General features: G+C 45.7%; 1 protein-coding gene across 1 annotated transcript in view; it reads left to right on the top strand.

Moving 5' to 3' along the window:
* Nucleotides 1-2319: 2319 nt before the first annotated feature.
* NXT2 (nuclear transport factor 2 like export factor 2) overlaps nt 2320-25969 on the top strand; it is a 47730-nt gene continuing 24080 nt past the window's right edge. The window contains exon 1 of the mRNA XM_019540420.1: nt 2320-2412. The gene's annotated coding sequence lies outside the window, so the exon portion shown is untranslated. The remainder of the gene's footprint in view (nt 2413-25969) is intronic.

Raw genomic sequence — 25969 nt, 5'->3', positions numbered from 1 at the left:
ACCCCTGCTGCTTCCCTACCTGCTTCCTGGAGTAAGCAGGATACTAGGTAAGTGGAGCAGGTCCCTGGGGATCACAGCAGCAACCCCACACAGAAGCTGAAGGCTGGCCAGACTGGCCTTTCCACCCACGAGGGTGGGAGGCAGGCAATAGGATTCATTTTTGGGGCTGCATGTACATATAGGTGCCTCACTCCCACCCTTATGGGAAGAAAGGCTGAGCAGGGCACAATTTGTTGGGGGACCCAGCGAACCAGATGAAAGTGCTTGGCGGGCTGGATCCAGCCCGAGGGCTGTATTTTGCCTGCCCCTTGTGTATGGCTTGTGGGGGCTGTTGTGGGTGTGGGGTTTGTGGGGAGGGTTTGAAGAGGGCTTCCATACACCTGCTGCCCCCCTCCAGCAGCACACAGCCGCTGGTGCTGGCAGCAGCAGCCAGCTGGGCCATCAGGGCCAGAGCCTGCTGCAGGCACAGCCCTGGGGTGGTGTGGCACCACTTGACCCAGGCCTGGTCTGTACATGGAAAACAGAGGCAGCCCAATCTGGCCTGGCCCGGCCTGCCCTGCCCTGCCCTGCCCTGCCAGTGCATACCTTTGGACAAGATCAGTATGGCTCCTGCCACCAGCTACGACTTCTGTCCAAAGGTGCGTGCTAGTGGGGCAGCACAGGCTGGGCCAGGTCAGGCTGGCAATGTTCACCATGTGCAGATCCCAGGTCAGGCAGTGCTGTGCTGCCTACTGGGCTGTGCCTGTGCTGGACCATGGCCCCGGCAGCCCAGCTGGCTGCTGCTACCATTGCTGGGGGCTGTGCACCACAGGACTTAGATGGGGTGGTGGTCATGTGGTACCCCCCACACCCCTGCCACTCCCCCATACCCCACATGCCCCTCACACACACACCTACACACCCCACACCCACAACTCTTCCCCCAGAAACCACACAGTCCCCCTCCACCCCCACATCCCTAATTACCTGTGACAGCGCCTGTGTCCGGGTCACCACTGCTGCCTTGCCCCACTCCTTTTTGCCCCAGCATGCTGATGCAGCAGGGCTATGGGGCAGCCATAAAGACACTCTGGCTGGATTCCCAGTCCCAGCCTCTTTCTGGAGGAATCAGCCTCCGGTTGTTTCAAAGCATGCTCCAGGAATGTGCCCTGTGCTGCTTTTTTTCCACTGTGTATTTTTTTTTAATACCAAGATTTCCCAGTATCAAATTTTGAGTCCACACTACAAATATTCAGTGTGGGGAACATTTTTTTCATTTTTAGCGTGCCTCTTGCGGCATCTCAAACTGTTTTGAGATGCCACAACAGGCACATGCACACTCATCTGGATGCTCCCCTTATGTCCATGAGGAAGACTAGTACCCTGGAGGGAGCTCTTCCCAGGTACTTGTAGCCCATGGGACTCTCCATAACTCCTTCCCTAACCCCCAGCTGTATGCTGGTATTAGCACTGCTCCTGGTGCTGCCTCCCAAAGGCCTGTAACACTGCTGGGTGGCAGGTAAGCAGACAGTGGCAGGGGGGGAGTAAGCCTGAGGGGTGGGTTGAGGTCAGTATGGTGTGGGGTGGAGGTGGTACAAAGGTGTGGGCAGTGAGTTGGAGGCCACTGGGGTGGGAGCTGTAGAGTATAAACCATTGCTGCAGTCAAGCAGAGTTGCCAACCCAATCGTTTTCTTTACTGATAATATGCAAACTAATTACTGACAACCAATTTTTTTTCACTATTATTTGAACTCTGCCCTTGTTCAAAAATTGTCTTGGGTTGGAAAACCCTCCAAGGTTTCCTTTGACAGAAGAGAAAAGGGGAAGTAGGTTTATGCCTGGGTTTGCTGTCACTCAGTCCCACCTGTCAACTTTGGGGCCAAACATCACTTGATGAGACTGAATTGTGTCCATAGTTCTAAAAATTATGATATTGACAGGGGCTGGACCATCTCCTATCTTTAACATTTGAGCTGGTTTAGGACTCAGAGGGAAAAAGGACAGATAGCTGGCCTGTCTCCATCAAAGCAACCATTCATTATCCAAAATAGCACACACATTCAGGAATTTAAGGAGTATAGCCAATTTGGGATTGGTAATCTGAGGCAGATTTACCAATCTCAGAAGGAGAAGAAAGATGTAGGCAGTTATAGACAGGCTACAAAGTCCTGTCATCACCAGGAGTCTGTGTTCAAAGAAATCACTAATTCCCCATGCTGGGTCACTTGTTTAGCAGAAAGTGAAGTCTTTCCTTTTGAGCTTTCTAGGCTGGGTAACACAAGAAACTCATACAGCTGCAGGCAATGATCCTTCTGTAAGCTTCTGATCTCTTCTTGCAGGGAAAAAGAATAGCTAGCCGGAGATGTGAAGATGGCTACATGAAGCCAAGGCAGTTCAACGGAAGCACTCTCATAAGTCCTATCTCCTGCTTTGGTAAAGTATAAGTGGGGGATATACCAACACAGCTATTTGTATGACCTCTTTGTCTGTACTGACATCTCATTCTATAAACAGGATTTTTTTTAGTAAACAAGAAACTGTTTCTTACATCACAGACATTGGTGTTTACTGATATTTCTGTTTATTCTTGCCTTGTTTGACGCTCAAGTCTCATAAGTCATTTACAAATCAAGAATAACATAGGCTCAGTGGCAAAATTGGCCTAAATGGCTGAGATGTTAAGACTTATTTTCAAGAGACGTATGCTACGTCTCCATAGTACACGCATGTACCATGCCCAGTAGTGGCACCCTAAATTACATTATGGTGTGGATGGGTTGCTCCCAAAATTACAGGTTACGTGGCCATGTCCCTACAGCAGTTTGCATGGACTAATTAACACTGCTGAGTGCCATTTAGCCTTCTTTGTGCTTATTAGCCTACCTGTGCCACAAACAGAAGGCCCCATGATATCTAGTTTTATATCCCAAATCTGCTAAACTAAGAGGAATGCAAATACACGGACGCAGTTAATAGCTCTTGTAGAACTAGCAGGGAGCCTTCATGCAAGGTTTGGGGGGTTCTAAACTGGCTTTTGTTTTTATTTCAGCAGAAGGAGGGTGAATTTAATAAAAACAGTGATATATTGAAAATTTAACCCAGGGAATAGCTTGAATCAAATAACAGGGCTATTTTCAGTTAGAACACATTTGGTGCCTAAACTGCTTGATAGTTCTCTTTAACTTTGTCTATATCGGCCTTTAATTTGAAATTGCTTGGATGTCTATTGATTAGTTTCAACTGAAGCACAGGCATCTGTTACAAAATATTGACTTTTGTATCACCTTTTAGCCAAGTAGGTTAATTGAATGGTGCTTGGGGAAATTATTTCAGACAGTCTCTGGCTAATATTTATCTTCAAATAGCTGATGGTATTGTTTGACATTTAGCCAAGATATCTGATAAAACTGCAGCCCTAGAGATGAGGCTGTGTATCTGCAGCAGCACTTATCAGTTACATTTTCTGCACACTTTTCAGTTTGCTCTATTGACTACATTAAAAAAAGGGCTGGTTCCTACTCCCAATGAAGTTAATGAAAATTTGCCACTGACTTCATAGTTTGCTTTATACAAATGTATTTCAGAATCACTGGTGTGATGGCAGCTTAAAATACTGCACGGCCATGCAAAAGACCTGGCTTTACTTAAAATGGTATCTCATTGTACTGCAGCCATATGAGATATTCAGAACAAATATTTTCTTTTGGTGCAGGGTCTTAGGACAAACTCAAAATCTAGCCAGGGTTTCTCATTAAAGTGAGGCAGGTGGCACATTAATTTGCCAGACAGCACAAATAGTGTCTATATTTAATGAGACAAAGATACTCTTAATGGCTTATCTCCTTAAATAGCCAAGGAAATGTAAGGGAATAGTGGCTGTCATTGAAAATCACTTTAATTTTCTATTTACCTTGCTCCAGTGCTCAAGGGGTATAAATATTATGGAGCTTCCTTTGAAAAAAAAATCTCCCTAAAAACACTGCCAGCAGCTTGATTGTAAACCATGTTATCTTGGACGACTATTAGAAAATAAGCATTATCTCCCTCTATATACTGACCTAAATGTCCAACACCAATCACTGTGATCTCTAAGCACTGAAATAGAGTTTTAAAAGTGGTCATTTGGTTTCTTAGGGTATGGTTGCTTGCACATACAAGTTTTTAACTCTATGAAAATAAATTAGATTACAAGACATGTATAAAAATGAATATATCTACATCAAATGCCATACTGATGTTAGATTGTCCTGCCATTATCTTCCCTATAATACAGGAAATATTCATAAAGCAGGAATTCTATAAGCCAAAGCGTTGTGGTGGTGATGATGCTGTGTGTTGATATCACTTGATGGAATCTCGATTTCAAATGTGGTTAGTCCATTCCATTTAGCCATGAGTTTCCAAGATGACCATTTCACTTCTGACTTTGGTTTGATTCTGCTTTCACACTTGCTGGTTTGTCTAGCTGTAATCAATCCCCTTCCGCAACTCCCAGCTCTTTCTTAACCCCATTTCTTGTTTCAGAAGATGCACAAAAAGATGCAATACATTTGTTCATCCAGTGCCTCCTCATTTCATATCTCAGAGTTAGGGGACATGCTTATATATGTGACAAAAGCTTCCTTACTGTTGTAAGAGACTGAATATTTGAAATGCTTGGAGCAGTACAGTATTGATGAAAACAGCTGCATGTAGAACGCCTATTCTAAGCTAAGGACTCCTAAGAAGATTTAAAACCAGGAAATTATACCATTTTCCCTTCCTTTTGGATGTGTAAAGTGCAATAATTTTAAGTCTAAGTTTTCTCATACCATATACCTGAGCAGGACGTATGCCAAGAGTTTCACTCCGTACAAGGTGACTCAAAGAATCTGAGACTATTTGATTAGGGATCCCTGAGCTTTGAACATTCCCTAATTTCCACAATTTTTTTCTTGAATAAATGCTTTTTTTTTTACTTTGTAACAACTACCTTTGCAAAGTGCTTGATGATATATTCAGTTATATGCTCACACCTCCACAGGGAGAGTGAGAAAGTTGCATAGCTCTCCTAGTCTTCCCCATCCTAAGCAAAACAAGTCCCAGATATGTATCTTGAAACCACCTGCCAAGTAACCATTCTGATGGTTTGTTGACTGTTGTTTTGAGCAGAAGATTATGCTTTAATCTGCCTTTGACCTGCTGTGTAGCACTTAAGGCCATGTCCAGACAAGTGAACACTTGCCTGTTGTAGCGTCTCAAAACAGTTTGAGATGCCGTATTTGCAACACGGACTCTATAAGTTTGATACTGGGAAATCCTGGTATCAAAAAAGACATGCCAGAAAAAAGTAGCTCAGGGTGTGCTCTTGGAGTATGCCCTGAAGCAACTGGAGGCCGGGTCCTCCAGAGAGATGCTGTAGCACCTGGTCAGAGCATCTCCATGCCTGCCATGTGTCCCTACTGCTCCAGCACGCTGCCTCAGCATGCTGGAAGGAATAGAAGCAGGGCATGGCAACCAGAACCATGGCAGCAATGTCTTGGACCCAGGCTCTGTCCCAGGTAAGCAGGGATGTGGAGGAGGAGGGACTCTGTGGGTGGGGGGAGTGTGGGGGTCTGTGTGGGAATAGGGAGGATCCCCCACTTGCTCCCCACATACAGAGCATAGCTCCCCTCCCCCACAGCAGCAACAGCAGCAGCTGCCAACAGTAGGCTGTTGAGGCGCTCATGGCCCACTGCTGGCAGAGGCCCCTAGCACTGTGTGGTGCTGCCTGAGACCCAGGGCCTCCATGTGGCACACAGAGCCACCCTGGCCCACTGGCACACACCTTCACACAGGACCAGGCCAGGTCCTGCCTCCGTGTGGCCCATGCACCACTGGGCTGGGCCAGATCCATGGAGGCAGGAGCTGGCCCAGCCCAATGGTGCACGTTCTTACCTGCAGTGCCGGGAGCTCCAGGTGGCAGCAGGAACTGGTCTAGCCTTGTTTGAAGGCTTGTGCCAGCAGGCTGGACCATCTTTATGTGCTACACGGAGCCCTCAGGCCTCAGCTGCTGCTGCATGCTGCTGAGGGGCTCTGCCAGCAATGGGCCATGAATGCCCCAATGACGAACTGCTGGCTGCTTCTGCCACTGGGGACTGTGCACCATGGGGGGGGCTCTCCTATCCCACACAGTGTCCCCCACCCCACATGCTCTCCCCTCACCCATAAATCTCCTTACAATCCACCTACAAACCCCATACCCAAAAACTACCCCCACAACCCTCCACCCTCACCCACCATCCACCCATAAACCCCCCCCAACCCTATACCTATCTCTAAAGCCTCCCCCAAACCGCACACCCACCCCCCTACACTCCTTCCCCCCACAAATCCCACACCTTGTGTGCCCAGCCGCCAGATGGAATGGGACCTACTGGCAGGAACTATAACTGCAGGGGCAACTACCACACTGCAGCCCTGCCCTGTGCCCACACCAGAGCTGGGACATGTGGCCCCAGCCTGGGGGGCTCCTGGTCCTGGAACCACTTGGGGGGTGTAATGAGCTGAGGAGAGAGGTGGAGGTAGCACAGTGGATATGTGAGAGAGAGAGAGATGGGAGTCAGGGATGGGGGAGTGCTCTGGGTAGGAGAGGCTGCCAGAGCAGGGCTTGGAGCCCTCTGACCCCACAGAGCAGCCTGTGTAGGAGAAGGCAGGCCTGCAAAGGAAGGGGCTTGCCCAGCCTGGTCCCTGAACCCCAGTCAAGGGCTTCCCAGGACGGGGATAGGGATTATTGGTACAAGCACAGGGAGCAGAACAGCAAGGGCTGGCACTACTCAGAGCCACAAAGCAGCAGGTGAAACAGCTGCATCAGGACTCATCTGCTGGTGCTGGGATGGAGCTCCTACCAGGAGGAAACTAGTGGGGGCAGGCAGGGGTTGCGGGTCAGGAGTGAGGGGCACTGGCATCCCAGTACTGCTCAATGCCCTACATCCTGGTGGATGGGCAGCTCTGATTTTTTTTTGATAAAAAAAAACAAAAGCAAACACCAAAGTGTATAGATATTTAGAATTAATTTTATTATGATGATAGAGGCACTGATAGGCTTCCAAATTGCTTTAAATTTTTAATGAGAGAATTTGGGGGTTTTAATCAGCTAATTTACAATTTTTAAAGAGGGAACACCAGGATCCCTGCTGGTGAGGCAAGTGGCGAGATCCAGGCAGAGGAGCCTGCGCAAGGCCAGCACCAGGGACCCAGCTGGTGGGCAGATGAGGTGGCTGACCTTCTGGCCATTTGGGGTCAGGAGGACACGCTTTGACAGTTTCATAGATTTCATAGACATTTGGGCTGAAAGGGACCCTGGAGGATCATCGAGTCCAGCCCCCTGCCCTAGGGGCAGGAAGTCAGCAGGGATCATAGGATCCCAGCAAGATAAGCATCCAAATGTGTCCTGAAGGCGTTCAAAGTGGGTGCTTGAACTGCCTCCGGCGGCAGTCTATTCCAAACCTTGGGGGCTCAGACAGTGAAGAAGTTCTTTCTTATGTCCAGCCTGAATCAGTCACAATAGAGTTTGTGACCGTTCGATCTTGTCATCTCTTGGGGGGCTCTGGTGAACAGACGTTCCCTGAGATCCTGATGAGCACCCCGATAAACTTGTAGGTGTCCACCAGAACACCCCTGAGCCTGCGCTTTTCCAGGCTGAGTAGCCCCATTGCTCTCAGCCTCTCATCATAAGGTCTGTTTTCCTGACCTCTGATCATGCGCGTGGCTCTTCTCTGCACACTCTCAAGCTTCTCCACATCCTTTTTGAATTGTGGAGCCCAAAACTGGATGCAGTACTCCAGCTGCGGCCTCACCAAGGCTGAGTACTGCAGGAGAATGACGTCCCGGGATTTGCTTGAGAAACATCTATGGATGCAAGCCAGCGTTTTGCTCACTTTACTAGCTGCAGCATCACACTGAAGGCTCATGTTCATCTTGTGGTCAACCACAACCCCCAAGTCCCTTTCATCTGTAGTGCTAGCCAGCGTAGCACCGCCGAGCCTATAAGCATGGTGCAGGTTTTTCCTCCTAAGGTGGAGAACCTTACATTTTTCGGAGTTGAACACCATCAGGTTCTCATCCACCCATTTCATGAGTCTGTCCAGATCTGCCTGGATCACCCTCCTGTCCTCAGGTGTGGATGCTTCACCCCAGAGTTTGGTGTCATCAGCAAACTTAGCCAGTCTGCTTCTGACACCAATGTCCACATCGTTGATGAAGATGTTAAACAGTACAGACCCTAGGACAGAGCCTTGTAGTCACAGCGCACCAAGACGATTGGCTCCCGTCAACCACCATCTTCTGGGTCCTACCGCAGAGCCAATTCCCCAGCCAGCAGATCATGGTGACGTCAAGGCTGCAGTTAGCCAGTTTAGACAAGAGGTGATCGTGGGATACCAGATCAAAGGCTTTTTTAAAGTCGAGGTATACAACATCGATTTCTTCCCCCTTGTCCAAGTGATAAGTCACCTGGTCATAAAAGGAAATGAGATTGGTCAATAAGACCTACCCGCAACAAACCCATGCTGGGTACCCCTCAGGATATTGCCTTCAGCTAGTCTGTTAAGGATGGCCTCCTTGATAATCTTTTCCAAGACCTTCCCCAGGATAGAGGTCAGGCTGATGGGCCTGTAGTTTGCCGGTTCTACTTTCCTCCCTTTCTTGAAGATAGGCATGACATTGGCCCTCTTCCAATCATTGGGCAATTCACCAGAGCGCCAAGAGCTTTCAAAGATCCGTGCCAGGGGCTAAGCTATGATGCTCGCCAGCTCCCTGAGTACCCTTGGGTGTAACCCATCAGTTCAAAGAGGGCCACTGCAATGAGCACCTGTTTTGGGCAGTAGCTGCCCAGATCGCAGAGCAGGGGCACCAGAAAACATGACAGCAGTGCTGCATAAAAGCCAGCTGTGTAGCCACAGCTCACTGCCAGCTGGCTCAGAGGTGCAGGTGGCTCTGCTGCAGTGCTGCCTAGGCTGCCATGCAGTCCCAGTCTGAGTCTGGCAAGCACGCAGCCATGGGGCTGTAGGTCCAAGGGGGAGGATGCTGTCACAGGTGGCAGCAGGTCACAGCCAGGCAGCAGCCTCCTCTGCCTGACTGTTGCAGTGGGTAGAGGGTTCAGGGGCACTCTAGGTCAGGGCTGCTTCAGCAGTCGGGCTGACACAAGGGGCTAGTGTCCCCAGATACCAACTGGCCAGGTCTCAGAAGCTCCTGATGCCAAGTAGCCCCAAGCTGCTCATCAGGGCAGCTTTTTACACTGCTAGGTCCAGCCCAGGTGCTAGCTCCAGCCTCTAGCTCCTCCAGCTGATCAGTTTTTAAAGTTTGTTCGCAACCCTTTCATATATTCTTGCAACCCACTTTTGGGTCATGACCCACAGGTTGAGAAATGCTGATCTAGGTAATATTTTTAAAGCACTTGGAGATACTCCAATGAAAGGCCTTATAGTAGCAATCTGAGACAGGCCACAAGCAAAAGGGTTTTCAGACCAAATTAAAACATTCCCAAATATAAGGAAACAAGTTTAATTATGTCAGTGTTGTCCAACTTCTTAGTGGACAGGGGTGCACACCATGGGACTGCACCAGCAGTGGCTGTATGCTGTGCAGACTGCATCAGCCATGCATGTCATGCCCACTCCCGCCCACTCCCACCCGGCTGCAAGCTCCTCTGGTACCATGCAGACAGGCTGTCTACCCCCTTCTCCAACTGCTGCACTGTGCATGCAGACAGGCATCATCCCCCTCACCTTCTTGCCTGCAGGCTTTCTTGCTGTACCATGGGCTCCCCCAGCAGTGCAGGCTGCAACTGAGCCATGCCAGCCTGCCATGCCCCATTCCCTGGGATGAGGGCAGGAAAGTGAAACCCAGACAAGTGAAGGGGTGCCTGGAGAGCCCACCAGGAGCAATGGGGGGGAGCAGCAGCCAGGGGGACCTCCTCATGGACCAGCAGTTGCTAGTATGCTGTGGCATCTGTAGCAGCGCTGGATACAGGGACATTCATAGTTTCATAGTAGCTAGGGTCAGGAGGGGCCTGAACAGATCATCTAGCCTGACCCCCTGCCACAGGCAGGAATGAATGCTGGGTTCACAAGACCCCAGACAGGTGATCATCCAACCTCCTCTTGAATTTACCCAAAGTAGGGGTGAGGACCACTTCCCTGGGAAGTTGGTTCCAGATATTGGCCACCCTAACTGTAAAATATTGCCTTCTGATCTCTAACCTAAACCTGTTCTCCATCAGCTTATTACCATTGTTCCTCATCACCCCAGGTGGTGCTGGGGAGAAAAGGGCTCTACCTGTTTGCTGTTATCTCCCCTGATGAGTTTGTAGGCAGCCACTGGGTCCCCCCTCAGCCTCTTCTTGCTGGGGCTGAACAGGTTCAGGTCTCTCAGCCTCTCCTCGTAGGGCCTGTCCTGCTGCCCTCTCACCAAGCGGGTGGCCCTCCTCTGAACCCTCCCCAGGCTGGCCACATCCCTTTTGAAGTGCAGTGCCCAGTATTGGATGCATTACTGCAACTGCAGCCTCACCAAAGATGCATAGAGAGGGAGTATCACCTCTCTGGACCAGCTTGAGATGCACCTTTGGATGCATGACAAGGTATGGCTGGCCTTGCTGGCTGCGGTCTGGCATTGGCAGCTCATGTTCATTTTGGAGTCGATAATGACTCCAAGATCCCATTCAGCCTCTGTGCTTTCAAGAGGGGAACTCCTCAGCCTGTATGTGTGCGGTGGATTCCTTCTCCCAGGGTGCAGCACCCTGCATTTATTTACATTGAACCACATCCTATTCTCATCTGACCATTTTTGTAGTCTAAATCTATTTGCCGCCTTTCTCTCCACCTCGCCCCACATCTTAGTGTCATCAGCAAACCTGAACAGCGTGCTTTCCACCCCCTTGCCCAAGTCACTGATGAAGATGTTGAACAGTGCGGGCCCGAGGACTGAGCCCTGGGGTACCCCACTGCCCACATCTTGCCAGGTTGAGTACACCCCGTCTACCACTACTCTTTGGGTGCCCAATGGGGACTGGATATTGAGAAGAAGCATCAAGGGCAGGAGGAGGCCTGGGTGAGGTATCCTCTCTGAACTTGGACAGGGTTACAAGTTAAAGAAGCCTGAGAGCTGCACTAGCTTCACAGTTCCTAAATAAAGAAAGCTCAAGCTGATAAACAGACTTCTAAATATGGATGATTCTGACCCAGTTCAGTTTTTAGTTGAGTCCTTCTCTGGAAGAAATTAAATGGCCTAAAGAAGTGCCAAATTTTAATATTACATAAACCTTCCTCTGAGATTTAATTCATTAATATCAATAAGTTATAAACAAAAAGGTAGAAGTCAAATTTAACTGAATGTAAATCAGTAAACTGGTGGGACAAGTAAAGCAGGCTGCAAAGTACAATATGACGTACTTTGCTTTCTGTATCATGTAACAAGTAGCTCCAAAGATAAAAATAGATATACTGGCTTTGTCAATAAAATGTGACTGTTTTTCAGTCAATGTGTCATAATCTGTGTAATGAGCAAGGATAAAACAGATTGAATTTTATATTCCTGAAACAATTTCTGTTGTTTATCCTCATGGTGAGAACCTAATTAATCTGTGTTAAAAAGTTATGCCATCTCCCAGGATAGAGATTACTTAAGTACATTAAGATGAACTATGGAGTGTACTGTATAAACTACGTTACACAGATGAGCCACCTTTCTTTAGGAATCTCTGCTACCCACATTCCCAAAATATATTTTTAATGAAAACATTAGGCTTCATTCTTCCCTCAGATTTACAACTGTGCAACCCCATTGCCTTTTTCAGATTCAAGCCTATTTACAGTGGTGTAAGTAAAGCCAAAATGTGACCAATGAGTTTATCATTAATAAAAGATTCCCACTGACTTAAGTGGGCTTTGGATAAAATCCTACATATGTTCTGTAATTAGAGTATCGTTTAACAATTCAAGAAGTGTGCATGAGCAAAAAATGTCCATCAAGCATCAAAATCTGCCCCCATTATATCTGTGCTCTCCCATTAAAAGTGCAGTGTTGCACAGGTGCAAGTGCAGACAGAATTTGGCCTCAAGGCATTAAGAGACATTGTCAAGATATATTTAATATTTATATATGTATCAAAATACTCTCACCTATGTTACTGTAACAGCTTCCATAATGAAAACAGAAAGAATTGTTTTAACATTTTAATTTTCTTTCTACCATTTCTGCTGTTTGTTTGGTGTTTGCCGGTGAAACCTGACTGGTGAGTTGGTTTGTTCACTTAGTGAGTCTCAGGTACTCAGACAATACTGCTTGTTTTGTATTCAGAATATCCAAGGGGAATGTTTGACTTTAAAAGCAAACCGTTTTTACAGAAACACCCCTGTGCATATTTAAAACCCATTCCAGATTTTTCAACCCTTCCTTTATACAACAAAAATGAAAATGCTCTACATTTTGGGCTTGCACTAATTGATAAATTCTCCTTTAAATAGTTACAGGCAAGTTTAGCCTAGGAGAAACATTTGTTAGCATCAATATTAGTTGATTTTACTCACTAGTTCGTTATTATGTCATAATCAGTGAAGCCAAACATTTATTTGAGTCAACTGTAATATGAACTCAGAACATGTTGCTGTCTGACTAATCTGCCTCTTACAGGGAGCATACAAACTATAGCTTTGTCCAGGCAACTCCTAGTCACCTGAGATAACCTTACTCACATGAATACCTCCATTAAGAACAAGGTCACATTCTGAAAGGTGTTCAGCATATGAAATACATCTTTTCTTTACTGAGAGTAGCAGATGCTTAGTCCAGGGCTCGTTCACAAATTTTCCATCAAAAATGTCTTTAAAGGAAAACTGGGTTTTCAACTAAGTTAAGTTATTCTGAAACAGTGTGTGCTTTCCATGCAAGAATTTGTGTTTAAAAAACAAACATCTGAAAACCAGGGAGTGGGGGGGTGGGGTAGTGTCTTTGGGTCAAAACAGATGAAAACTTGTTGCCAGTAAATAGCTGGGTTTGTTTTTTATGTTGTCTGTTTAACCAAAAAAACCCACTTCATTTTAGTTGACATTTCCAGTGGAAAAAAAGACTCATTTTCCATCTATTTCTCAAGATCTGGCTCAAAGAAGTAACTCACATAAGCAAAGTATAAAGAACCATACAAAATAACTAGTTGTTCCTGGTAACATGTAATCCTTTATATATTTTTGCAGCTAGGAAGTATCAATGCATATGGTAAGTGCTTATCAGAATAATTTAGATTATTTTAATAAATTTTATTTATACTGCCCTTATCTGCCATGGCAATCCTGAGAAACTCATAATGAAAGTGCATTAACAGCAGAGATAAATCCTGCTAAAACCATTTTTAAAAAAATCACAATTTGGTGCAAACGGCTGAGAAAAGAATAAAATGCATCTCTGAAAGTCTATTAAGATAAACCAAATCTATTACTTGTGCTAGCTCTTTCCCCCAAAATCCCATCCAAAGCAAAAGCCCAAGTACTGCTATTGCCAAAGCTAAACATTCAAAAATCATACCAAGATACCAAACACTGCAAGACTGAGTTGACAATACTGAGACAGCCTTGGCCTAAAAGTGATCTGGTTTAGGGTGTTAAGCCATTTATGGGTTAGAAAGATAACACTATAAAAGTGGACACTTCATGGAGTGGATAGTGACAGGGCAGAGGTGGCTTTAACTAACCTCAGCAATGTTTTTTCGTGATATCCTTTATTGGACCAACTGTATAGGTGGGAGAAATGTTAGACTGTGATAGGTTAACGATGTTCTGGGTAGTACTTTCCTGACCCCCTCCTGTGTCCTGGTACACTGCCTGTGAGGGCTCTTGTTGCAAAAGTTGATTCCACTTTTGATCCACAAAAACCCTTTGCCTCTCATACATTTCCTAGACCATTGTGGCTACAATAACATTCCAACGCTACTTTAAGTCATCTAGTTACTTTTACAATCCCTATTTTCTAGACCCTGTGTAACTTCTAAGTCTGATGAATGGTGAAATGAAATCGTAATTTCAGTACCTCCTAGTTCTGCATGCACTGGGAAAAGCAGGCTCCTCCTTTCTTTTTAAAACCCTTTCAACCTCCCTGCTGGGTTTTAGAAGTTGAGCTGAATATACCAGCTCTCTGCAAGCCAGAGATCCCCAGATTCCTAGGGGATGTCTTCACCTTTATGGCTTTTCTCTGTCACCAGAGCTATATAGCAGGGGCAAATGAAGAATTATTCAGGAAATAATAACCCCAAGAGGACTGGAAGCTTCTAAATGTCACAGTATTGGAAGCCCAACAAAAAACTGTTTCAACATGATGGAAACACAAGAAGAATGGCAAGAGACCAATGGGGCTGCACAAAGAGCCTCTAGGATGCCTCAAATGTAAAAGACAGCATACAGGCAATGGAAAGATGGTCAGGACATGAAGGAAGTATCCCAGGAAACAGCGAGAACTTGCAGGGACAAAACCCAGGAAGGCAAATATGAAAAGAAAGACTTTCAGCTGGGAAGGCAAGCTAAGAACAAGGGCTTCTATAAATATATTGACCAGATCAAGGAAGCTGTGGCTCTACTACTAAATAACCCAAGAGAACTCTTACCAGAAGATGCAAAGAAGAAGGAGATGCTCAACAACTCTTTTGCCTCAGTCCTCAAAAAAAGTTAGGTTGCAACCAGACAGGTAATAAGGATCATTTGAATATGGAAGGAGAAAAGCTGAGGGATAAGATAAAATAAACAGTCAGAGATCTTTTGATTGGTTAGAATGAATTCAGATCAGCATGGCCTGATGAACTTCATCCCAAGGTACTGAAGGAACTGGCAAAGGAGATCCCAGAGCCCTTGGCAATAATAAATACAAAAGTCTGCGAGGCATACAAGATACCATAGGACTGTAGGTACCAACACAGTGCCCCTCTTTAAAAAAGATGAAAAGGAGGACCTTGGGAAATAAAGGCTGGTTAGCCTCACCTCAATATCCAGGAAGTAACTGGAGCATATCATAAGGGAGTCCATTTGCAAGCATTTGAAGAAGGAGAGGCTGATCACAAGCAACCAGCATGGATTTACTACAAGCCCACTATGCCAAACAAACTTGTTCTCCTTCAACAAGAAAGCTGCTGGATGAAGGGAATGCTGTGGCTATCGTATATCCAGGCTTCAGCAAGGCTTTTGACAAAGCCCCACATGACTTCATAAACAAATTGGAAAAATGTGGGCTAGGCAAAACAACCTTAAAGTGGATAGATGACCAGCTCAGTAGTTGCAAGCAAAGAGTAATTATAAATAGATCCATGTCAAAATGGTAGGAGGTTTCTGTGGAGTCCCACAAGGGGCAGGTTCCTCTATATATTTATATCTAGATCAGAGAGAGGTAGTGAGCCATGTCAGTCAGTAACTTGTTGCAGCTGAACAGCTTGAAGTTATTTCTAGTTGAAATGCATTAGCTTTTACATGGGCTAGATTTCCAAAATTGCTCTGCACCCAGTAGTCATTTTAACACTGCACTAATCGGTTTTGAAAATCCAGTCTTAGTTGTAGGTTAGATCTGAGAAGGCACTGATTCTTGACTATATGAAGCTCAGAGGCTTATGGAACTAATATTTGTTCAGTGAGTTTCAGTATAAGGAAGGTCCTTTTCTTTAAAAACCAGGAGAGGTGTTTATCAGGATGAGTCATTAGACTCCTGGAGCCTCAGTATGATGAGAACTTGAGGTGAAGCAGTGCAGGATTCAGAGTCCTTGTGGGAGTCTAACTGCAGCTGAGAGATCCTGTATTACATTAATCTGTTGTAATACATCTGTTTTTTTGTTGAAAATGAGGCTCCAGCAGTAGCTCTCACTGAACCCATTCCAGTTTGGTTAATCCAAATACGAACTGAAACGCATCTGGCTTTAGTGCTTTTTCCAGTAGATACTAACATGGGCCACAGCTTGAGGGATGCTGAGGACCTGTGGGTTATCCACATCCCACTGAAATCAACAGGCCAAAACCTGGGATTCTCACTCAGTTTTTGTTCAGGCAAAACTCTTCAATAGCACTTCAGTAAGGATTTGACCCAGTAGGAACTGTGCATGGCCAGCACATCTCCGGATTTTACCCAGTGTCGGTAGCTACGTTGGCTTAGTAATCCCATTAACTTCAAGGGAAGATCTGAACACTGTCTCACAGGGAACATTCAGCGTCTTACAGGATTCAGTGTTTTACATGATAGTATCTACAATTGCTACACTGTGAGGAGCTGTAAACTTTCTGCTGTGTAAGCTTTTAGGCTGAAGTGTGATATCTCACAACATTATTTCCCTGCTGAATCAGTGGCCTGGATGGAAGCCTTCCTGTAAACAGCATCACATCTGTTAAATCTGTGTAGTGTCATTAGACATTATTAACAAGTATGTCATACAAATTTTAAACAGATGTTTATTAACTTAATTTAGGAAAGGAAGACCCACCACTGCAATGTAGAAGATCTGTGGCAATGGTAAAGTGGTGCTGTGAAGGCTGGTAAGCAGGGAAAAAGATACTAACTTAGAAGTTTAATTTTAATTCACAGGTGCAGGACAAAGGCTGTCCTGCTACAAAAATGGACAACACTGCTGCCCTCTACTGCCTTGAGAGTTTGTTTTTCAGGTTTTGTCCAGCCCTTACTCACCTCATGAGGCTGCCAAATGCACTCAGTAATAGGAGGTTCTTTTTAGAAGAGATTTGTTTTCACATTTGGAGGATATTCAGTTCTGTTTGTGTGGCTTTAAATGAGAACAGATTAGAAACCAATACTAGTGGGCATCCAATGGGAACATTTACCAGATTAAGACTGCTCATATCAAAGGTTTGCAAAGCGCAAGACTTAAGAATCCAGTTCTGCTCCTACTGAGGTCAGTGCAAAAAGTTCACAATAATTTGATCAGTAAAGAACTTGGATCTAAATTTGGAAAGAAACCGAGAAAAACCTAGTCTCCCATTTAGGTTTTGCCAAATGTTAAACCGGATTAATTCAAGCATAATAGAGCATGATATGGGAAACTTGGGTAAGAAGGATGGATTTTTGAAGGTTTCTCTCTTTTAACTTGTTTGGAGAGTGAAATATTAATAAAGTGTTCTTCCCACGATACATCCAGGAGAACACAAAACAACAGCAGACTCTCCCTATGCCTGAAGAAGGGTGTGAAAGTTTGCAAAGAACAATTTTTTCCAGCAATTTAGTTGGTCTAATAAAAGATATTACATTTACCCAACAAAAAATGTAAAACCTGCCGACATATCCCCAGCACTCCTGCAATAACTACAGCCCACAACAGAACCATCACCATTCCTCAATCTTATACCTGCACCTCCAGAAATGTTATATATCTCATCCAGTGCACAAAATGCCCTGATGGAAAATATGTAGGAGAAAACAAACAACAATGGTGTATCAGAATGAACGCATACCAAAAATCTATCAAAGACAGAAATAGCCAATTACCTGGGGGTGCGCACTTCCCACAAGACAACCACTCTCTTTCCAATCCCTCGGTTCGAATCCTCAAAAACAATATACAAAACACCTTTCGTAGATGAGCTTACAAACTTCATAAATCTACTGGATACAAAAAATCATGGACTAAATATAGACATTCGATTTATGGCACATTAGAACCTGTCTGCCGTCTGATAATCCCAAGTAACCTGTCCGCATTTTACCAGCTACAATCTATCACCAGGTCAACATCCCCACATTTTCCCCCCTCCCCCCACCAACCTGTCTCACACCTATTGTCTCGCATGGCCTCTAATCCTCACTGCCATGTATTTGCATTTTCACAGACCTGCATTTTGCATACTGGCTTCTATTCCACCCAGGAGATCACACAATACCAATAGACTCTCCCTACGTCTGAAGAGGAGTGTTTGTGCTGAAAAGCTTGCAAGGAACAATTTTCCAACTAATTAGTTGGTCTAATAAAAGATACTACATTTACCCAAAGAAACCTTGTCTGCCTTTCTACTGTACTGACATTTTCATATCAAAGATTCAGACACTGTGGCCCTGATTGTGAAAAATCAAATCAATCAGAGCTTTGCCATTGATTTTGATGAGTTCAGGATCAGACCCAGGAAAAAACAAAAGGAAATAACACAGTCCAGAGGGCCAGATTTCCTATTGCAGCTCAGTACTTTTCAGGAAAACAACTCTCTCCTCTCTTTTAAATACAATTTCATGGTTGTGGCATTTAGACTCTCAAAGCACAACAGTTTTTGATTAAAGCAGTGTTCAGTCCTCTTAACTTGGCATTCCCACTGTGTGCTGAGCAGAATGTGTGCCTGCAGTATTAATGTGCCAATGTTTTCAGTGCAAACTATTTGGAAATTTTCCCTGCAAATAATAATTAAAACAGGTTATACCAATCTAATGCCAAAAAGCTAAAGGACCGTATTCTCCTCTCAGTTATCCTAGCTAACCCAAAGAACCTTACCAGGGTCATGTCTGAATTTGATCCAGGATATCTAAACTGACACAAAGCAAGTTCTGTTCCATATTGTAGGTGGGTGTACTGGAATACCAGATTCTGAAATCTTAGGGTAGAGGGCTCTTTTGTTGAATCATTAATATCGAATACTTGAACCTTGCATAACGGTACATTGCAATTGCTGTTGAGTCATTCTAGCAGACGAATCTTTTAGTTTCAATCAGAATGTAAGTGGTAACTTGGGAGAGGGGGTCTGGTAAGAAAGTATTGTGAGCAACTGGGCTTGGGCAAAAATATTTATAGCTTGTTGTTTGAATTATTACTGAAGTTACACTTCTCATACAAAGTATGAGAATATTCTGCTCAGCACACAGTGGGAACGCTGTATGCTAGCAGTGAACCTGGAGGTCATAAACCCCTAAATCAGAAACTTACTCAAGCAAAAACAACTGGAGTCTTACTGTGAGCCCTTGATATAAGACAAAGACATTTCAAATGGAATTTTTCCCCCTCTGTTACTGGTGCCTTCTTGGTACAGAAAATTAATATTCAGAGAGCCTGTCTAGGTTGAGCATCTCAGAAGCATAGTTCTGTTCAAGCTGCACATGATTGAGGAAACAATACTACAGTAGGTAGGTCATAGTAGTTGTGTTAGGCTAGGATGAGAGAAAAAGCAAGTGTGAGAGTCCTGAGATTCAAGCCATGCAGGAGGTGTTACTGCCAGGAAGGTCTGTATTTCAGTAGGAGTTAGTTTCCTAGAAAGATTACTGTAGAGCTTCTAAGAATGATAGTCCAGGATCACAGACTCTGGAAAGTAGAAGAACTATCATTAGGAGAAACTAACAGAGAAGATGACCTTCACTAATAGTGATCTCCATCTTGGGGGCTTATATTCATGGGTGTGTCTACATGTGTAATTAATGAGAAGCAATAAACTCCGGAGCTGATTGCTCCCGGGCATGTCATTTGAACATGCGCTCAGGACCACAGCATGTTGAACTGGGTTGGACCAGCCCTGGTGGTCCACCTGCCAGCCCAGACTGTCCCCCCCAGCTCAACATGTTGCAGAAGGCGTGGCAAGGGCATGAAGGTACTCCAGTGTGGGCCTAGCCAGCAGGTAGCCCTTGGACTGAAGCACCCTCACGCTCGAGCTAGCCAGGGTAACATCTACACTTGTGCTACTGTGGAGTAAAAAACTGCCACAGGATAGTATTACTCTGCTGAGGAGATCATTAATTTACTCCAGCCTAATAGCAATGCATGTGTAGATACTCAACATTTATTGTGGGGTTAATTAGTCTACTCTGCAGTAAATGTTTTATGTAGACGCCTCCTTTTTATACTTCTGCAAAAAAGGAACAAGAAAAAGCTTAAGCTCCAGTGTTTGGGTCTGCTCACCTTCAAAATGCTTACTATCAGGTGTAGTGCTTACTTCCTTGAAGAATAACAATACTCAGCTCTTATATTTTACAACTAAGGTGAGCTTCACTAACTCCATGTTATAAATGGTACCTAGCTACCAGCATCAAATATGCCAGCAGTGCCACAGAACGGTGAATTGCCTAGGGTCTTCCAGCAAACTAGCAGCAGAATAGGAAATAGAGCACAGGGGCATTTATACACATGCTCTGGGAGTGGTGGGGGAGGGGGGTGCTGGTGCTTTAATTAGAGTGCCTCTGATTGCTGCTCTAATTAAAGCGCCCAGAGCATCTTGTGTATCAGCATTCCTGCACTGAAAAATGGTTGCAGGGTGGGGGTGTGCTTTAATTAGAGCTTGTTGAATGATACACGAGATGCTGGAGTCTGCTGGAGCATGGCAATTACCAAGCTGATTAATTAAGTCTGCTCCAATGTGCTGTAATTACAATGCATCAGAGTAGCCTTACTGCTCATTTATAGGTGCCCCAGGTTTCCTGAGTCTCAGTCCAATGCCAAGTCTACAAGGCCTCATTGAAGGTGGGTTTACACTGTGGTCACAATGCCATCAGTGGACATTTGAACTAGCTTCAAACAAGTTCATTTTGGCAGCTTTCTTTATGCATCAGCATGGAGTTTAGCATGGTACATTAGCCCATGTTGTATTCCCCACTGGTATAGCTAAATTGCTACTGGTGTAAGGGTCATTCTGAAAGGTATCAGTGCAAAGTTAACAGAATGACTGCTTCCTGCTCTGTATGTTCTGGATTTCATTTTTTCCCTTGATCATATCATTTCAAATATAGCCAAAAGGATCTACTTTTCATCTTCCTTTATGATAAGTTATATTCATACAAAATTACCACTACCCTCCTCTCCTGAATAGAAGGCACAACTTTTGCTTTATCACAGAGTTGCTGTGTAATTGTACAGCAAACAGAAAACATAAAGCAAAACTCTGTGCAAGTAAAACCACCTCATTTACTCATATCTCTCAAAGCTGAAAGTGGACTTGGATGTGAATACTTCCCTCATTGTTAGTATTGTATACAAAGTTTTCCATATCTCTTGATAAAGCCAGATAGGAATCTGAGATTCAGATTTTTTAAATCTAATTTGAATAGGGTTGCAGCAGCATAAAGAGTGATCTACATATAATGGAATCATAGAATTTAGAGTTGGAAGCAGCCAGTTAGAACATAGGTCATCGTTGCCAGGACAGAATTGTTCCCTAGAGTGTTAACAGTACCATCCACCAGAGGACACGCAATGCTAGCTAGAAAACATATGATCCTTTTTTCATTCACAAATATTTTAGAAAATTGGATTACTTTTGTCTCTTTGGAAATAAAGTAAATCAGAAGATTGTGTAAGTAAGAATCATGTATTGAAAAACTATCACTGCACATAGGGAAGGTAGGTTATTTGAGGACTCTTGACATATTTGCCAAGTCCCGGTCACTGTTCAATTCCTTTGTCTGTTGAATGAACAACACTAAAATCTGGGTGTAAAATTTATTTTCAGCTACTTTTGCACATCATGTGCAGTACAGCAATCATTGAACTTGTTTATATGCACACTGAAGACACTGGCAAGAGATTCTCATTAACTTCAGCTGGCTGGGAACAGTGACATCTGCTATTTAAAAAAATATTTGAATTTTTCTTTTCTATTAAGAATCAGATTTAATCTTTATTGTAAAAAACAATTTTATTGCACTATACAATTACATGGCATTTTACAAATTTAGGTCTAGTCCTTCAAGATGAGATAAAAGGGAATTGCATGTACTATTATCTACATTTCTGCACAGACAGTCCCACATGATCATTATCTATTTAGATTGCCGTAGTGGCTAAGAGACCATTGTGCTTGGCACTGTACAAATCCAAGAAGTAAAACAGGAGATAATAGTGAGGGAGAAGAGAGAAGCAATGATACAATATTGGTTAGCATAAGGAACAGTGGTCTCAGCACTCCTACAGCCTACCTATTGTCAAGCAACACTGTGGGCACTGACAGATGTCAGGGCCCCACTCTAACTCATGGCACTTTATGTAAAGAATCATGTGTTAGAGTGCCCCCCTATTGTGGGGGGACAGATATCAAGCCTACCTGCACCAGCCCTCCTGGCCAGCAGGTGGGGGTACTGGCCAGGACCGCCTGTCTCCCCAGCCCCCACCTCTTCCCCTGCAGCTCCGGGGCTGTCAGCAGACAGGGAAGAAAAGGAGCAGCAGCTGTGGGGCGGCTATGCCCAGCCTAAGCTAGAGTGGGGGGAGGCAGTGGAACGGAGCTCCTCACCTTGTGGCTCCCACCAGCTATCCTATACGGCGAGCTGGTCTGGACCCCCAAAGTGAGGGGGCTCCATTCCACCCCTTCTCCCCACTTCAGCTCAGTCTGGGCTTGCCCAGCAGCTTCTGCTGCTGCTCTCAAGAGGCCTGGCCTGAGCTGCTTCTGCTTCCTTCATTCCCTCTCTCCTGACAGCCCCATCCCTACATGAAAAATTAACCCTTGAGGGAACACAAGTTCCCTAAGATGCTCAAAAGCAGAGCACCTACATTTGTTACCTGATTAGACAAGGGTTAATTTTGTGCATGAGGGCCATTTTTGAAGCACTCTGCAGCTATACACATCATAGTATCATAGTGCTTAGGGTCGGAAGGGACCTAAACAGATCATCAGGTCCAACCCCCTGCCCTGGGCAGGAATGGGTGCTGGTGTCATATCACCCTAGCCAAATATCTGTCCAGCCTCCTCTTCAAGACCCCCAAGGTAGGAGAGAGTACCACCTCACTTGGGAGCCCATTCCATAGCCCAGCAGCCATAACTGTAAAGTAAGGTCTTCTGATGTCCAGCCTGAACCTTCTCTCTAACAATGTGTGGCCATTATTCCTAGTAATCCCGGGTGGTGCCCAGAGGAATAGAGCCTCCCCCCAGTTCCCACTGGTCCCCCCTGGTGAGTTTGTAAACGGCCACCAGATCCCCTCTCAGCCTTCTCTTGTGGAGGCTGAATAGGTTCAGGCCCTTTAGGCTCTCTTCATAGGGCCTGCCCCACTGCCCCTTGACCATGCGAGTGGCCCTCCTCTGGACCCTCTCAATGCTGCCATATCCCTCTTGAAGTGCAGTGCCCAGAACTGGACGCTGTACTCCAACTGCGGCCTGACCAGTGCCACATAGAGGAGAAGGATCACCTCCCTGGACCTGCTTGTGATACATCTGTAGATGCACAACAAGTTGCAGTTAGCCTTACTAACCACTTCCTCGCATTGGTGTCTCATGTTCATCCTGGAGTCAATGATGACTCCAAGATCCTTTCTGCCAATGTGTTGACAAGAAGGGTGTTCCCCAGCCTATAGGTTCCTTCTCCCTGGATGCAGCACCTCGCACTTGTCTGCATTGAATTCCATCCTATTCTCATCCACCTACCTCTGTAATTTGTCTAGATCTACTTGGATTCTGTCCTTCCCCTCCACTGTGCTCACCACGCCCCACAACTTGGTGTCAGTGAATTTGGACAGTGTGCATTCCACACCCACATCCAGATCGCTGATAAACACGTTGAACAGGACAGGCTCCAGGACTGAGCCCTGAGGGACTCCACTGCCCACATCCATCTAAGCTGAAAACGACCTGTCCACCACCACTTTCTAGGTGCAACCATCTAGCCAATTTGCCACCCATCTGAATGTGTAGGCATCAATGCTGCAGTCACCTAGTTTTTTTAAGAGAATGTAGTGGGAAACCATGTCAAAGGCCTTCTTAAAGTCCAGGAAGACAACATCCACCCCGACACTCTCATCCAGGGACTTTGTGACCTGATCATAAAAAGAAACCAGGTTGGTCAGGCAGGACCTGTCCTCAGTGAACCCATGTTGGTTGCCCCTGAGCATTACCTCCCCTGTTGGGCCCTTGTAGATGTGCTCCTTGGTAATTTTTTCAAAGGTCTTCCCAAGGACCGAGATAAGACTGACTGGCCTATAATTGCTGAGGTCCTCCTTTCTCCCCTTCTTGTAAATGGGGACCACATTGGCCCTTTTCCAATCCTCTGGTACCTGGCCTGTGCCCCACAAGTGCTCATAGAGCCATGCCAGGGGCCCTGCTATGACTCCCCCGCCAATTCCCTCAGCACCCTGGGGTGAAGAGGATCTGGACCTACTGATTTAAACATATCCAGCCCCTCCAAAAGTTCCCTAACTAGGTCATCCTGTTAGGATGGCGGTGCCTCCCCTGGGTCCAGCCACAATTCTAGTGGGGGAGATGTCCCAGTCCCTGTTCAGGAATATGGAGGCAAAGAATTCGTTAAAGAGGTCAGGTTTCTTGTTTGCCGCAGTCACCAGATTGCCAAGCCTATCCTGTAGAGCTCCCACGTTACCTGATACTGCCTTACTTCCTATGTATTTGAAAAAGGACTTTTTGTTATCTTTAATTCTGGTCGCTAGCCCTAGCTCCATCTCTGTCTTGGCTTTCCTAACAGCCTCCCTGCAGTCCTGAGCAATGGAGGTGTAATCCTCCTTGGTAATAGCCCCTTGTTTCCACTGTTTGTACGCCTCCTCTTTTGCCCTCAGGCATCCCTGGATGCCTTTGCCAAGCCATGGGGGCTTCTTAGCACTCCTGCCCGCCTTGGCACACGTTGGGACTGACTCCCTTTGAGCTCAGAGGATCGTCCCCTTGAGTAACAACCACCCGTCTTGGACTCCCATCTCATTGAAGCTCCAAGACCCCAATGCCTTTCCTACTAACCTTCTTAGCCTACAGCAGTCAGCCCTCCTGAAGTCGAGGACCTCTGCCTTGCTGCTTGCTTTCACTACCCTGTGCTGGATAGTAAATTCCAGCAGGCGATGATCACTGTTGCCCAGATGGTCAAGTACCCGCAGACCCCACTCCAGGTCGTCACCTGTGGCAAGGACCAAGTCCAGCAAGGCATTTTCCCTGGTGGGACTATGCACCTCCTGGGTTAGGTGGAGGTCCTGTATCCTGGCTAGGAACCTATACGAGTGGTTGGACCTGGCTGACTGCACCTCCTAGCAGATGTCTGGGTAGTTTAAGTCACCCATGACAACCACATCCCTTGACATTACTGCCTCTGTGAGGTGACCTGAGAATTCCAGGTCCAGCTCATCCCCTGGTGAGATGGTCTGTAGTAGACACCCATTATCAAGTCCCTTTACCCACACCCCCCTTGCATGCTTACCAAGAGTGCCTCATTTTGCTGGATTCTGTCCCTCCTCTGACCCCATCCTGATCACTGAGGACATGTATTGCTCTTTGATATATAGCGCTACACCCCACTCTCATTTCCTTGCTCTGTCTCGCCTGTACAGCCTGTATCCCTCGATGTCCACTGCCCAGTCGTGGGTAGAATCCCACCAGGTTTCCATGAGCCCCACTAGGTCTGGGTTTTTGCTAGCTAGCAGGAGGATGAATTCCTCCTGCTTTTTCCCCAAGCTTTGAGCATTTGTGTAGAGACATTTGAGGCCTCCTGTAGGTGCCCCATGCTGCCCCCTTGTTCCTAAGCCTGCCCTGGCCCCTGTCACTTACCTGGGTACTACCTGAGTGCGTCACCTGGCTTGACGGCGAAGTGTGCTCATGTTCCTCTGCATCCCCTTCCCCCATGTTAGGTCACAGCTGTCCCCTGTGTTAGGTCACAGCTGTAGAGAGCTTTCAGGGGCCAGATTGCATGAAAAATGCCACTTCTGTCTTTGCCCTGTCAGTAAACTTAAAACCTTAGCATTTTCCTGGTGTTCAGGCTATATGCACTGATAGAAGGAGTTGGGCAAGGAAGAATTGGGCCTTGGGAAAGCTCCTTGTGGTGATAATATCTATAACCCAATAATGGACAGATTCAGAAAAGAACTTAAGTACCTACGTAAAAAAGGACTTAGGCCAGTGATTCTCAAACATGGTGCAGTGGCACTCATAGTTTCAGAGTAGCTAGGGTCAGGAGGGACCTGAACATCTACCCTGACTCCTGCCACAGGCAGGAATGAATGCTGGGTTCACAAGACCCCAGACAGGTGATCATCCAACCTCCTCTTGAATTTGCCCATGGTAGGGGTGAGGACAACTTCCCTGGGAAGTTGGTTCCAGATATTAGCCACCCTAACTGTAAAATATTG

The sequence above is a fragment of the Crocodylus porosus genome, unplaced genomic scaffold (genome assembly GCF_001723895.1).
Source record: "Crocodylus porosus isolate Cpor-Errol unplaced genomic scaffold, CroPor_comp1, whole genome shotgun sequence".
Taxonomy (NCBI): domain Eukaryota; kingdom Metazoa; phylum Chordata; order Crocodylia; family Crocodylidae; genus Crocodylus; species Crocodylus porosus.
The sequence above is the reverse complement of the archived record's forward strand: the minus strand, read 5'-3'. Positions and strand labels throughout refer to the sequence as shown.